The 14702-nt window shown below is 42.8% G+C and overlaps 1 protein-coding gene across 5 annotated transcripts in view; it reads left to right on the top strand.

Moving 5' to 3' along the window:
• Nucleotides 1-14702, top strand: part of LOC132402596 (uncharacterized) — a 258408-nt gene that overhangs the window by 35077 nt on the left and 208629 nt on the right. Inside the window, exon 3 of one of the 5 annotated variants that reach the window (XR_009514972.1) lies at nucleotides 5227-5350. The exons of the other annotated variants lie outside the window; for them this stretch is intronic. The gene's annotated coding sequence lies outside the window, so the exon portion shown is untranslated. Of the gene's footprint in view, nucleotides 1-5226; nucleotides 5351-14702 lie in introns of those variants that run through there. 5 annotated transcript variants of the gene reach the window in all.

The following is a 14702-nucleotide window of genomic DNA, read 5'->3' as shown; positions in this document are numbered from 1 at the left end:
ACTACATGCCCCTGCACCTATCTTCATATTGTCTGCAAAATTTGCAAGAAAGCCATCAATTCCATCATGCAATTCATTGACATATAACTTAGTAAGAATCAGTCACAACATACACCCCTGTGGAAAACCATTACTCACTGGTAGCCAGTCAGAAAATGCTTGCGTTATTCCCATCATTTGCCTCCTGCATCTCAGCCTGCTTTTTCCATGCTAGAATCTTTCCTGTAATACCATGGGCTTGTAGCTTGTTCAGCAGCATCAAGTGTGGCACCTTGTTAAATGCCTTCTGAAAATCCAAGTGTATAACATCAACCGATTCTCCTTTGTCTATCCTGCATCTTATTTCTACAAAGAAATTCAAGATTTATCAGGCTAATTTTTACCTTGAGGAAACTGTGCTGATTACGGCCTATTTTATCATGTGACATGGCAGACATTAATGGGAGAAAGTGCTGCATTCAGTGATGCTAGATTATATAGATGGACAGAAAACTGGGCTAAGACAGTTCTCTTCTTCACCGTGATGTCATACCTGATCGACAGAATAATAATATGATAATGATAGGGATCCCTCTGCTTCCAGGTCGTTGAACAGACAATGGCCTGGATGTAATTGGATCCCTCGACTTTAGTGTGAGTGGGAAACCCTAAATGACATTTAAACATTATGCATGACTCCACTCAGACCTGCTTCATTACTTTAAGTGCAAAAGACCACAAGACATAGGAACAGAGTTAGGCCATTCAGCCCACCAAGTCTGCTCCACCGTTCCATCATGGCTAATTTATTGACTATTCCTCTCAACCCCATTCTCATGACTTCTCCCTGCAACTTTTGACCCCATACTAATCAAGAACCTATCAATCTCCATTTTAAATATTCACACTGATTAGGCCTCCACAACCGTCTGTGACAATGAATTCCAGATTCACCACCCTCTGGCTGAATACGTTCCTCCTCATCTCTTTTCTAAGTGGGACATCCTTCTATCCTGAGGTTGTTCATCTGATCTTAGACTCCTCCATTAGGAGGATCTGCAGCAATCTGATTCTCCTGGACTTGTGTGCATTGTTCAGATCATCTGGGAATGTTTGTACGCTGTTGGACATGCCCAGCAGCTTCTCTGCACTGGTTTATGGTGTCCATTGACACTCTAGTTTACCAGGATCAAGCATCAACATTCACTCTGGAACAAACTATTTTTACTATTTCATATTTAGTCAAGGCAGTGGGCTTTACTGGTGCCAGCATTTAGTTGTCCATCACCAGTAACTCTAAGGTGTACTGTTCATTTGTTTGTGCCACTCCTATTCATTCTCCTCAGCGCATCTCACCCCGCTGGGATTAAGTTCCATCTGTCATTGTTCTGCCCTTTTTATTAACTGATCATTATCATCATGTATCCTCGGACGGAGGCTTGAGTCGGTGATTCTGTGATAGTCCACTGGGGAGGCGATGGCCCAATGTCTGTGAATCCACTGAAGTGTGTGTGTGTGTGTGTGTGTGTGTGTGTGTGTGTGTGTGTGTGTGTGTGTGTGTTTACTGGTGGGAGAAAGGAAAGGGGCTTGTTCTCTTACTTCATCAATTGCCATGTTCTGTGTTGCTCTCCCGAGCATTGTGGCCATGATGTTTGTTTACTGGAATGTGATGAGAGAGGAGAATGGGAAGGAAGAGGTAGTAAGCAAGGAAGAAGAGGTCATGGCCAGAGTGGGGTATAGAAGAAGGGGGAGAGAAAGAAATGTTTGGCTTAAGAAATCATTCCATCCCCCCTTCATTCTTCTTCTGGCCTTTCTCCTATGGTCCACTCTTCTCTCCTTTCCTACCCACCTGGCTCAACCTGTCAACCTCCAACTGTCCTCCATCCTCTCCCTCCACCTTTTTATTCTAGTGCCTGCCCCCTTCCTTTCCAGTCCTGAGGAGAGGTCTCAGACTAAACCATCGACAGTTCATTCATTTCCAAAGATGCTGCCTAACTTGCTCAGTTCCTCCACAGTTTGCTGTTGCTGTGCATTAGGTTTAAACTTCCAGCACCTGCAGAATTTCTCCTGTTTAAATTTTATTCATTTCTATGTTAAAAATGTTAAGAATTAATAGCTTTTAAACAAGTCACCCACCAAAATACTTTTGATTCATTCTTCTTGATTACTATTTTGAATATTTATAAGTTTGCAGTCTGAGTTGAAGGGGAACAGCTGAAATTACCTTCAATGTATGCACGTTGATGAAATCTTCATTAAACAAGAGTGAGCCAAGCTGTAATCTCCATGACACACTGCTGTACCTCCTGGATACTCAGAGCCTCCAGCAAGAGTGAAATAACTGTACCCATTAACATCAGTACTTACTGTTCAAGCGAAAGCCTCCTTTGAACCAAAGCCTGACACTCTCAGTCTCACCACTGGCCTACTCCCAACAATGGCCACCCTGCTTGTCCCTTCTGTACTTGTAAACAAGCGGCACTGACCCACAAGAAAACTTGTCACTGTGGCCTGATCCTGCAGCTGATTGGAACATTGGAATAAGGCTTGTTTCTTCTGATTGGGTCTTTGGTTCGTTCATTCTCTCCTTTTCCAGCTGTCACTTGTTATCTGTGACACAGCAGTGATCGTTCCCATGTAGCGAAGTTCCCTCTTGGCATTTTTTAGATGCAATTTCTTCAGGGTGATTTTGATGTTATCATTGAAGTGTTTCCTTTGCCCACAAAGGTCTTGTTGATCTTCCTTCAACTGGGAGTGAAGGTTTGTTTGGGGAAACTTGAGTTAGGCATCCAGATGACATGAATTGTCATCCCGTGAATCCCTTCCCGTGAATTGTCAAAATCTCTCATAAGGATTTTTGATGGTAGAGAGTAAGACAATATTTTTTTGGATATATACCTCAAGAATGGTTGAAAAGAGATAAATATTTAATGAATATACTGTTGGTGGCTGGTAAAAAGACTCTTACTAGGAAGTGGTTATCACAGGAGAGCCCAACTTTAAATACAGGGATGGAAATTACAATGGACATTTACATAATGGAAAAGATAACAGCATCTCTTAATCATAAGCTGGAACAATTTGATTCATATTAGGAAAAATGGTTTAACTACATAATGCCTCATAGGCCTGATTTTATTCTCACAAATCAATAAATCTGTTGTAAAAAAAAGATCACTCCCTACTTGTACATTGTTCTTTCCTTTTGGTTGTTTTTTTCTTTCCACTCTTATCTATAAGTGTATACCACAGATAAATACTTTGTGGAGATTTGTGATATAGATGATTATATGATATATATGTACAATGTCTGAAATACATCTTATGGAAATGTTTGTTTGATGATGAACTTCAATAAAAAAATAAATTACAAAAAGGATTTTTGATGATATTGTTCCAGAACTTTCAGGTGTAATGTAGGAAGGATGACAGCTCTATTGACCAAAAGTTCAGAATAGACCTGCAGATTGTGGGTTTCAAAGACTATTTTGTTTAATATTTCATTGGCTCCACTTCCACTACTCAAAGGATGATCACTGTGTCAATGTTTGCTTCCCAATGACCCGTAAAACAGCCAATATTGTCAAAGTCCACACCCACCCTGGATATTCTCTTTTCTCAGGGGCCTATCGGACACTAAAGATAAGTTCTTTATCTCAGTCTATCACATCAGAACATAGAACATAAAAATTTACAGCACATTACAGGACCTTCGGCCCACAATGTTGTGAAGACCATGTAACCTATTCTATAATCTGCCTAGATTTCCCTAGGGCATAGCCTTCTATCTTCCTAAGCTCCATGTACCCATCTAGGAGGCTCTTACAAGACCCTATCGTATCTGCTTCCACCACTTGCATTGCATTCCATGCACCCTCTACTCTCTGTGTGAAAAATATACCCCTGACATCCCCTTGGTACCTATTTCCAAGCACCTTAAAACTATGAACCTTTGTGTTAGCCATTTCAGCCCTGGGGAAAAGCCTCTGGCTGTCCATATGATCAATGCCTCTCAACAACTTATATACCTCTATCAGGTCAACTCTCATCCTTCATCGCTCCAAGGAGAAAAGGCCAAGTTCACTCAACCTATTCTCATAGGTTACATTCTTCAATCCTGGCAATATCCTTGTGAGTCCCCTCTGCACTCTTTCTGTAGTATCTATGTCCTTCCTGCAGTGAGGTGACCAGAACTGAAGACAGTGCTCCAAGTGGGGTTTGACTAGGGTCCTATATAGCTATATAGGTATTAACATTACCTCTCGGCTCTTGAACATAATCCCATGGTTGATAAAAGCCAAGACACCATATGCATTCTTAACAACACTGTCAACCTGCACAGCAGCTTTGAGTGTCCTTTGGACATGGACCCTAAGATTCCTCTGCTTCTCCACACTGTTAAGTGTCTTATCATTAATATTATAATCTGTCTTCAAATTAGACCTACCAAAATGAATCACTTGACATTTATCTGGGTTGAAGTCCATCTGCCAATTCTCAGCCCAGTCCTGCATCCTATCGATGTCCCGCTGTAACGACTGACAACCATCCAGACTATCCATAACATCCCCAACCTTCGTGTCATCAGTAACTTACTAACCCACACTAACCCACCCATCCAGGTCATTTATAAAAATCACAAAGAGGAGGTGTCCCAGAACAGATCCCTGCTGAACACCACTGGTTACTGACCTCCATGCAGAACACGAACCATTTACAAACACCCTTTGCCAATTCTAGATCCACAAAGCAAGGTCTCCTTGGATCCCATGCCTCCTTACTTTCTGAATGAGCCTTGCATGGGGAATCTTATCAAATGCCTTACTGAAATCCATATGCACTATCTTCACCACTCTACCTTCAGCAATGTGCTTTGTTACATCCTCAAAGAATTCATTCAGGCTCATAAGGCATGACCTGCCCTTGACAAAGCCATGATGACTATCCCTAATCAGGTTATGTTTTTCCAAATGCTGATAAATCCTGCCTCTCAGGATCTTCTCCAACATCTTGCCCACCACTGCTCAGACTCACTGGTCTATATTTTCCTGGGTTAGCTCTACTCCCTTTCTTGACCAAGGGAACAACATTTGCAACCTCCAATTATTTGGTACTTCTGCTGTCATTATTGATGATGTAAAGATCATTGCAAGAGGTTCAGCAATCTCTTCCCTCACTTCACGCGGTAGCTTGGGATATAAAACATCCAGTCCTGGTGACTTATCTAACTTAATTGCACCATCTCAGATCGCAAGACACCACAGGGGATTGTGAGGTCAGCTGAGAAGATCATCGGGGTCTCTCTTACCGCCATTATGGACATTTACACTTCACGCTGCATTCGTCAAGCAAATACTGTTATGAAAGACCCTGTTATGAAGGATGAAGAGTTCTGATGGACAATAGGATGCAGAGTTACCCATTACCCCCCCCCCCTCCCCCGCCTTTTGGGGACACAAACTATTACTGTTGCTATGCTGCTCATGAGAAAGAGGGATGGAAAACTTGCAAGAACATCTGCTACTGATAAGAGAGAGGAGAGAGACTGTTGATTTACAGTATTATGACTTCTGCCAGGATTATTTGTCTTCGGCTATTCTGTTCGTTAACATTCCTCAGTGGACAGCCGGAGTGGGCTGGTTTAATGGACACAGCCATTCAAAATTGATGGATAGCTGAGACCCCGTGAGTTGGGATAAAAGTCAGGTCTGGGGAGACACCCCTCAGACACACCAGGAGACACACCAGTGGACACTGATTGAGTGTTGGGACCCATGGGAAGGTGTGGGGCTTTGGAGACTGAACCAGGATGTCAGTCAGTCAAACTCACAGTGTTATAGCAGGGCCGGTGGGGACTTGTGTGTGTGTCCACTCATGCCAGAGTGATGAGTCCACCACAGAAGAACGGTCTAGCTGAAGGACAGAGGGGTCATAACTGAATGGCCACAATGACACGATGGATCAAGAACGCAAAGGAAGGTTTGACTGCTGTAGCTGTTACTTCTCACTCTCTCTCTCCCCAACGATTACAACACAACAACCATATCTATCTCAGCGTGCATGAACTGAACTGAACTTTATACTTTTCTATGACAATTCATTTACCCCTAGACATCGACAGAGCTTGGTTATTATTGCTTATTATTGTTCCTACACTTTTAGGTTTATTATTACTAACTTGGATTATCTATATATTTGCATTATTGGTATTGATTTGCTTATTTTACTAATAAACACTTTTGAAAATAGTACCACCAGACTCCAACGGATTCTTCTATTTTTGCTGTTTAGACACTCAGTTATGGGATACGTAACAACCCCATGCATCCCTCATACAAACTCTTCTCTCTCTTGCCATCTGGGAAAAGGCACGAAAGCATTCAGCCTCTCACGACCAGACTATGTAACATTTTCTTCCCCTAAGCTATCAAACTCCTCAATACCCAGAGCCTGGACTGACACCTTACTGCCCTATTGTCTTGTTTATTACTTATTGTAATGCCTGCACTGTTTTGTGCACTTTATGCAGTCTTGAGTAGGTCTTTAGTCCAGTGTAGTTTTTTTTCTGTGCTGTTTTTTACGTAGTTCAGTGTAGTTTTTGTACAGTGTTATGTAACACCATGGTCCTGAAAAACATTCTCTTGTTTTTACTGTGTACTGTACCAGCAGTTATGCTCCAAATGACAATAAAAAGTGACTTGACTTGACTTAATGCTTTTCAAAAGCTCCAGAACATCCTCTTTCTTAATGTCTATATACTCAAGCGTTTCAGTCTGCTGTAAGCCATCCCCACAATTACCAAGGGTTTTTCCCTGATGAATACTGAAGCAAAGTATTCATTATGTACCGCTGCTACCTCCGCAGACTCCATGCACACATTTCCACTATCACACCTGATTTGTCCAATTCTCACATGGCTTATCCTCTTACTCTTCACATACTTGTAGAATGCCTTGGGATTTTCCTTAATCCTACTCACCAAGATCTTCTCATGGCTCCTTCTGACTCTCCTAATTCCATTCTTAAGCTCCTTCCTAGCAAACTTGTAATTTTCTAGAGCTCTAACAGTACCTAGTTTCTTGAACCTTCTGTAAGCCTTTGTTTTCTTAACTACATTTTCCACATGCTTTCTACACCATGGTTCTTTAACCCTACCATCCTTTCTCTGCCTCAATGTCACATACCTATGCAGAAGTCCATGCTCTTGCTTCCTGAACACTTAACATATTTCTGCCATGCATTTCCCTGAGAACATCAGCTCCCAAGTTATGCTCACAAGTTCCCGCCAAATAGCATCATATTTCCTCCTACCCCAATGAAATGTTTTCCCAAATTGTCTCTTCCTATCCCTCTCTAGCTCTATGTGAAGGAGATAGATGCACGTGTACCTCAAGAACTCTTGTTTCCTCCACACTGTGAAGAATCCTGTCTTTAAACCTACCTTCAAATATGACCTTCCAAAGTGAATCACTCCACACTTCTCCAGGTTGAACTCTGACCTTCCTCAGCCCAGCTCTACATCCAGTCAATGTCCTGTTGTACCCTATGGAAACCTTCTACACTATCCATAGCTCCACCAACCTTGGGCAAACTTACTAACTCACATTTCCACTTACTTGCCTAAGTCACATGCAGGAAAGGGGTAAAGGTCCTGATGAGAGAATATGGGGAGCTGGGGAAGAAACTGAAAAGCAGGTCCTCATGGGTAGTAATCTCTGGGTTGTAATAAGATGATTAAAATAATAAGAAACTTAAAAAATTTAAAAAATCAGATGAATTGCTCGATGGACGTGTGGCTGAGGAATTAGTGCAGAGGGTGGGGGTTCAGATTTATTTGTATTTATTCTTTTAGCAATATAGTGGAGAATTGGCTCAGTGAAGAATGAGCCACACCATCTATCAACCTACTGAATTAACCCTAACCTAATCACGGGATAATTTTCGATGATCAATTAACCTACTAACCAGTGGGATTTTAGACTGTGGGATGAAACCAGAGCACCCGGAGGAAAACCACGAGGTCACAGGGATAACATACAAACTCCTGACAGGCAGTGTCTGGAATTGAACCTGGGTCACTTGTACTGTAAGGTATTGTGTTAACCACTACACTGCCATGTCATGCAGCCCCTCATGATTTTAAACATTTCTGTAAGGTCACTTCTCATTATGTGGAAATTTAAAATCACCAACTACCACAATCTGATTTTTCTTGCAACTGTCTGCTATCTCTCTGATAATTTGCTGCTCTAGATGCCACTGACTATTGCAAGGAATTTAATATGATCCATTAACAGGGATCTATTTCATATTCCTCAGTTCCACTAATATAGCCACAGTAGACGAGTTCTCCAGTCTGTCTTGTCTGAATGGTGTTGTGACATTTTCCCCACTGAGTGATGTCAGCCATCCCTCTTTAATTCCAAGCTGTTGTCATGTATAAAACAACAGAACCCAGAGCATCGAGAAGCCAGTCCTATGGCTCTTTCAACAAAGTCTCACTAGTCATCAGAGGGATCTGAGAGATAAGCTTTGTTTAATGACAGAGATTAATCGATATCTGGAAGTCACTACTGGCAGGGTGGTAAAATCAAAAATGATTACTGTAATTAAGAGGCATTTGGACAGGCACTCAGACAGACAAGATATAGAGGAATATGGACATAATGCAAGGAAATGGGATTAGTGCAGATGGGTAAAATGCCAGTATGCTCACGATGGGCTGAATGGCCTGTTCCTGTACTGTATTACTCTGTGGTCCCATGATAAGAATCTAAGTGGCCTTAACAATGGTAGACATGAGCAGATGTTTCCTTTCGTGGAAGATCTGGGAAGTAACTGGTGACAGTTTAAATATAAGAGCCTGTGAGGAGCATGCTTTTCTTTCAAAGAGTCATAAGTCTTTGCAAATTAAATCATCTTTATTTACCTTTAGAGTGGATGTAGCGATATAATGGCCCAGAAGGATGTGAGGGGTTGAAGGAGGTGGATGAGAATGTGGTTAGTCACACCAGCCACAAGCTTACTGCATGGGGCAGCAGATTTAAGGGTGAATGGGCCACTCCTGCTGGTAGTTTGTGATGCATGTGACCATTCAGTGCAGTCATGTGATCAGAGTAGATCACAGACCTGAACCGATTACTTCCCAATGGGGGACAGAAAAGATGTGGTCAGACCTAATCTTTGGTAACCAGCAGGTAAACAGAGTTTACCTTGTCAGGGTTTAGACAGTGTAGGATTTCCCTAGGGCCATTCTCCTTGAAACTAGTGTACCATTTCACTGTAAAACCATAAAACATAGCAGCAGAATTGGGCTACTCAGCCCATCGAGTCTGCTCCACTATTCCCTTATGGCTGATTTATTGCTCCTCTGAACTCCATTCTCCTCATAAAAGTTAACATCTAGACTAAACAAGAACTTATCAACCTCCACTTTAAATGTACCCAATGAGTTGGCCAGGACAGCCACATGTGGCAAAGAATTTCACAGATTCACCAGCCTCTGGCTGAAGAAATTCCTCCTCATCTCTGTTCCAAAGAGACATCTTCCATTCTGAGGCTGAGCCGTCTGGTCCTGACACCCCTCACCGTAGAGAACATCCTCCCACATCCACTCTATCCTGACCTTTTTATACTCAATAGGTTTCACTGAGATCCCCCCCATTCTCCTAAACTCCAGTGAGTACAGGCCCAGAGCCAAATGCTCCTTATAGTTTAAGGAGAAAGCAGCAACAGTAGCTACGTGTGTGATATCAGGAATGGCTCTGACTCAGCACCCCTGTGGCTGTACCCCTTGACAATAAATACTCTTGTTTGAGTACTGTTGAGGGGGTGGCCTACCTGGGGGAAGCAAAAGTGGCCTTGACTCTGGCACAGAGTCTGGCTGTGTGGTTCAGAAGGGTAGGGAAAGGAATAGAATGGCAGCAGTGATAGGGGACTCTATAGTTAGGTGGTCAGACAAGCGATTCTGTGGATGCAGGAAAGAAGTACGGATGGTTGTCTGCCTCCTAGGTGCCAGGGTGTGGGATGTCTCTGATCGCGTCCAAGATATCCTGAAGTGGGAAAGAGAACAGCCAAAGGTCGTGGTACATATTGGTACCAATGAAGCAGGTAGGAATTGGGAGGACGTCATGAAAGCAGAGCACAGGGAGTTAGGAAGGAAGTTGAAAAGCAGGACCACAAAGGTAGTCATCTTGGGATTACTGCCTCTGCCACGTGACAGTGAGTATTGGAAATAGAATGAGGCGGAGGATAAATGTGTGGCTGAGGGATTGGCGGGGGCAGTGGTTCAGATTTCTGGTTCACGGGATATCTTTTGCGGCATGAGTGACCTGTACAAAAAGGATGGGTTGCATTTGAATCGCAGGGGGAACCAATATCCTGGAGGAAAAGTTTGCTAAGGCTATTGGGGAGAGTTTTAACTCAGATTGCTGGGGGGTGGGAACCAAACTGAAGAGACGGAGGAAGAGGCACTTGGCTCACAGATAGAGAAAGCTTGGAGACAGTACGAAAGGGAGGTGATAGAGAAGGGATGCACTCAGATCAATGATTTGAGATGTGCCTATACTAATGCAAAGAGTATTATGAACAAAATGGATGAGTTTAGAGTGTGAATCAGTACTTGGAGCTATGATGTTGTGGCCATTACAGAGACTTGAATGGTGCAGGTGCAGGAATGGTTACTCCGAGTGCCAGGCTTTAGATGTTTCAGAAAGGACAGGGAGGAGGCAAAAGAGGTGGGGGTGTGGCACTGTTGATCAGAGATAGTGTCACAGCAATAGAAAAGGAAGACTATGTGGAGGGATTGTCTACAAAGTCTCTGTGGGAGAAATTTTGGAACAGGAAGGGGTCAATAACTCTACTGGATGTTTTTTATAGACCACCTAAAATTTGCAGGAACATAGAGGAGCAGATAGGGAGACAGATTCTGGAAAGGTGTAATAATAAAAGTGTTGTTGTGGTGGGAAGTTTTAATTTCCCAAATATCGATCATGTTCCTGAAGCGAGGGGTTTAATGGGCTGGAGTTTATTAGTTGTATTCAAGAAGGTTTCTTGACACAATATGTGGGTACGACTACAAGAGGAGAGGTATTGGGAAATGAACCTGGTCAGCTGTCAGATCTCTCAGTGGGAGAGCATTTTGGAAATAATGATCACAACTCTATCTCCTTTACCATACCATTGGAGATGGATACAAACAGACAAGTTAGGAAAACATTTAATTGGAGTAAGGGGAAATATGAGGCTATCAGGCTGGAACTTAGAGGCATAAGTTGGAAACAGATGTTCTCAGGGAAATGTACGGAAGAGAAGTGGGAAATGCTCAGGGGATATTTGTGTGGAGTTCTGCATAGGTATGTTCCAATGAGACAGGGAAAGGATGGTGAGGTACAGGAACCGTGGTGTACAAAGGCTGTTGTAAATCTAGTAAAGAAAAAAAGAAGAGCTTATGACAGGTTCAAAAAGATAGGTAATGATAGAGAACTAGAAGATTATAAGGCTACCAGGAAGAAGCTCAACAAAGAATTTAGGAAAGCCAGAAGGGGCCATAAGAAGGTCTTGATGGACAGATTTAAGGAAAACCCCATGGCATTCTACAAGTATGTGAAGAGCAAGGGGATAAGATGTGAGAGAATAGGACCAATCAAGTGCCACAGTGGAAAAGTGTGTATGGAACCGGTGGAGATAGCAGAGGTACTTAATGAGTACGTTGCTTCAGTATTCACTAAGGAAAAGGATCTTGCTGATTGTATGGATGAGTTATGGTGGATTGAAAAGCTTGAGCATGTTGCTATTAAGAAAGACAATATGCAGGAGCTTTTGGATAGCATCAAGTTGGATAAGTCACCGGGACCGGATGAGATGTACCTCAGGCTACTGTGGGAGGTGAGGGAAGAGATTGCTGAGCCTCTGTTGATGACCTTTGCATCATCAATGGGAACAGAAGGGGTTCTGGAGTATTCGAGGGTTGCGGATGTTGTTCTATTATCCAAGAAAGGGAGTAGAGATAGACCAGAAAATTGTAGACCAGTGAGTCTTACTTCAGTGGTTGGTAAGTTGATGGAAAAGATCCTGGTAGGCAGAATTTATGAACATGTAATATGACTAGGAATAGTCAGCGTGGCTTTGTAAAGGGCAGTTCATGCCTTACGAGCCTGATTGAATTTTTTGAGGATCTGACTATGATGATGGAAGAGCAGTAGATGTAGTGTATATGGATTTCAGCAAGGCATTTGACCAGTTACCCCATGCAAGGCTTATTGAGAAAGTAAGGAGGCATGGGATCCAAGGGGAGATTGCTTTGTGGTTCTAGAACTGGCTTGCCACAGAAGGCAAAGAGTGGTTGTAGATGGGTCATATTCTGCATAGAGGTCGGTCACCAGTGGTGTGCCTCAGGGATCTGTTCTGGGACCCCCACTCTTTGTGATTTTTATAAATGACTTGGATGAAGAAGTGGAAGGATGCGCTAATAAATTTGTTGATGACTCAAAGGTTGGAGGCAGCTGGTATCACGTGAATCCCTGGAGGAGTATTGGAAATGCAGGAGTGGAGTTGAGAAGGAAATGAGGAGGATAGGAAGGGTTCATGTGACAGCTTTAGCAGAGGAGATTAAGGAGAATTCAAAGTGATTTGAAGGTACAAAGGTGGAAAAATCTCAGGCGTCTGCCCAGCTACATTCATCACAATGGTGAAAGGCGAGGAAAATGAGGGAGCCAGGATTTGCACCAGTGTTAGTTAAAGGGCAGGTGCTGGTAGACTGGAGGGAGTGAATGTTGTATCTTTATTTAAGATGGGCAGCAAATAAGAAGCCAGGAATTATAGAGTAGTAAGTCTAATATCTGAGGTAGGAAAGGTACTGGGAGGATTCTTTGCGATAAGAAACACGTATATCTGGAATGAATAGGGTAGTCAGTGAGTCTTTGTGCGTGGGAGGTCATGACTGAGTTATAGACAATAGATGCAGAGGTAGACCATTTGGCCCTTCGAGCCTGCACCGCCATTTTGAGATCATGGCTGATCATCTACTATCAACACCCAGTTCCTGCCTTGTCCCCATATCCCTTGATTTTCCTATCTATAAGATAATTATCTAGCTCCTTCTTGAAAGCATCAAGAGAATTGGCTTCCACTGCCTTCCGAGGCAGTGCATTCCAGACCCCCACAACTCCCTGGGAAAAAAAGTTTTTCCTTAACTCTGTCCTAAATGACCTACCCCTTATTCTCAAACCATGCCCTCTGGTACTGGACTCTCCCAGCATCTGGAACATATTTCCTGCCTCTATCTTGTCCAATCCCTTAATAATCTTATATGTTGTAAATCAGATCCCCTCTCAATCTCCTTAATTCCAGCATGTACAAGCCCAGTCTCTCTAACCTCTCTGCGTAAGACAGTCTTGACATCCCAGGAATTAACCTTGTGAATCTACGCTGCACCCCCTCTACAGCCAGGATGTCCTTCCTTAACCCTGGAGACAAAAACTGTATACAATATTCCAGGTGTGGTCTCACCAGGGCCCTGTACGAATGCAAGAGGATTTCCTTGCTCTTGTACTCAATTCCCTTTGTAATAAAGGCCAACATTCCATTAGCATTCTTCACTGCCTGCTGCACTTGCTCATTCACCTTCAGTGACCGATGAACAAGGACTCCTAGATCTCTTTGTATTTCTCCCTTACCTAACTCTACACCACTCAGATAATAATCTGCCTTCCTGTTCTTATTCCCAAAGTGGATAACCTCACACTTATTCACATTAAACGTCATCTGCTAAGTATCTGCCCACTCACCCAGCCTATCCAAGTCACCTTGAATTCTCCTCACATTCTCATAACATCACACTGCCACCCAGCTTAGTATCATCAGCAAACTTGCTGATGTTATTCTCAATGCCTTCATCTAAATCATTGACATAAATCGTAAACTGCTGTTGTCCCAATACCGAGCCCTGTGTCACCACACTAGTCACCACCTGCCATTCCGAGAAACACCCATTCACCGCTACACTTTGCTTTCTATCTGCCAACCAGTTTTCTATCCATGTCAATGTCTTCCCCCCCCCCCCCAATGCCATGAGCTTTGATTTTACCCACCAATCTCCAATGTGGGACCTTATTAAATGCCTTCTGAAAATCGAGGTACACTACATCCACTGGATCTCCCTTGTCTAACTTCCTGGTTACATCCTCGATAAACTCCAATAGATTAGTCAGGCATGATTTACCCTTGGTAAATCCATGCTGGCTCAGCCCAATCCTATTACAGCAATCTAGAGATGCCACTATTTCATCTTTAATAATGGACTCTAGCATCTTCCCCACTTCTGATTTTAGGCTGACAAGTCGATAGTTTTCTTCCTCTCTCCTTTCTTAAAAAGTGGGATAAAATTAGCCATTCTCCAATCCTCAGGAACTGATCCTGAATCTAAGGAACATTGGAAAATGATTACCAATGCATCCACAATTTCCAGGGTCACCTCCTTTAGTACCCTAGGATGCAGACCATCTGGACCTGGGGATTTGTCAGCCTTCAGTCCCATCAGTCTACTCATCACCGTTTCCTTTCTAATGACAATTTGTTTCATTTCCTCTGTTACCATATGTCCTTAGCCCATCCATACATCTGGGAGATTGCTTGTGTCTTCCTTAGTGAAGACAGATCTAAATTTCTTATTAAATTCTTCTGCCATTTCTCTGTTTCCCATAACAATTTCACACAATTCTTTC

The sequence above is a fragment of the Hypanus sabinus genome, chromosome 12 (genome assembly GCF_030144855.1).
Source record: "Hypanus sabinus isolate sHypSab1 chromosome 12, sHypSab1.hap1, whole genome shotgun sequence".
NCBI classification, from domain to species: domain Eukaryota; kingdom Metazoa; phylum Chordata; class Chondrichthyes; order Myliobatiformes; family Dasyatidae; genus Hypanus; species Hypanus sabinus.
The sequence above is the reverse complement of the archived record's forward strand: the minus strand, read 5'-3'. Positions and strand labels throughout refer to the sequence as shown.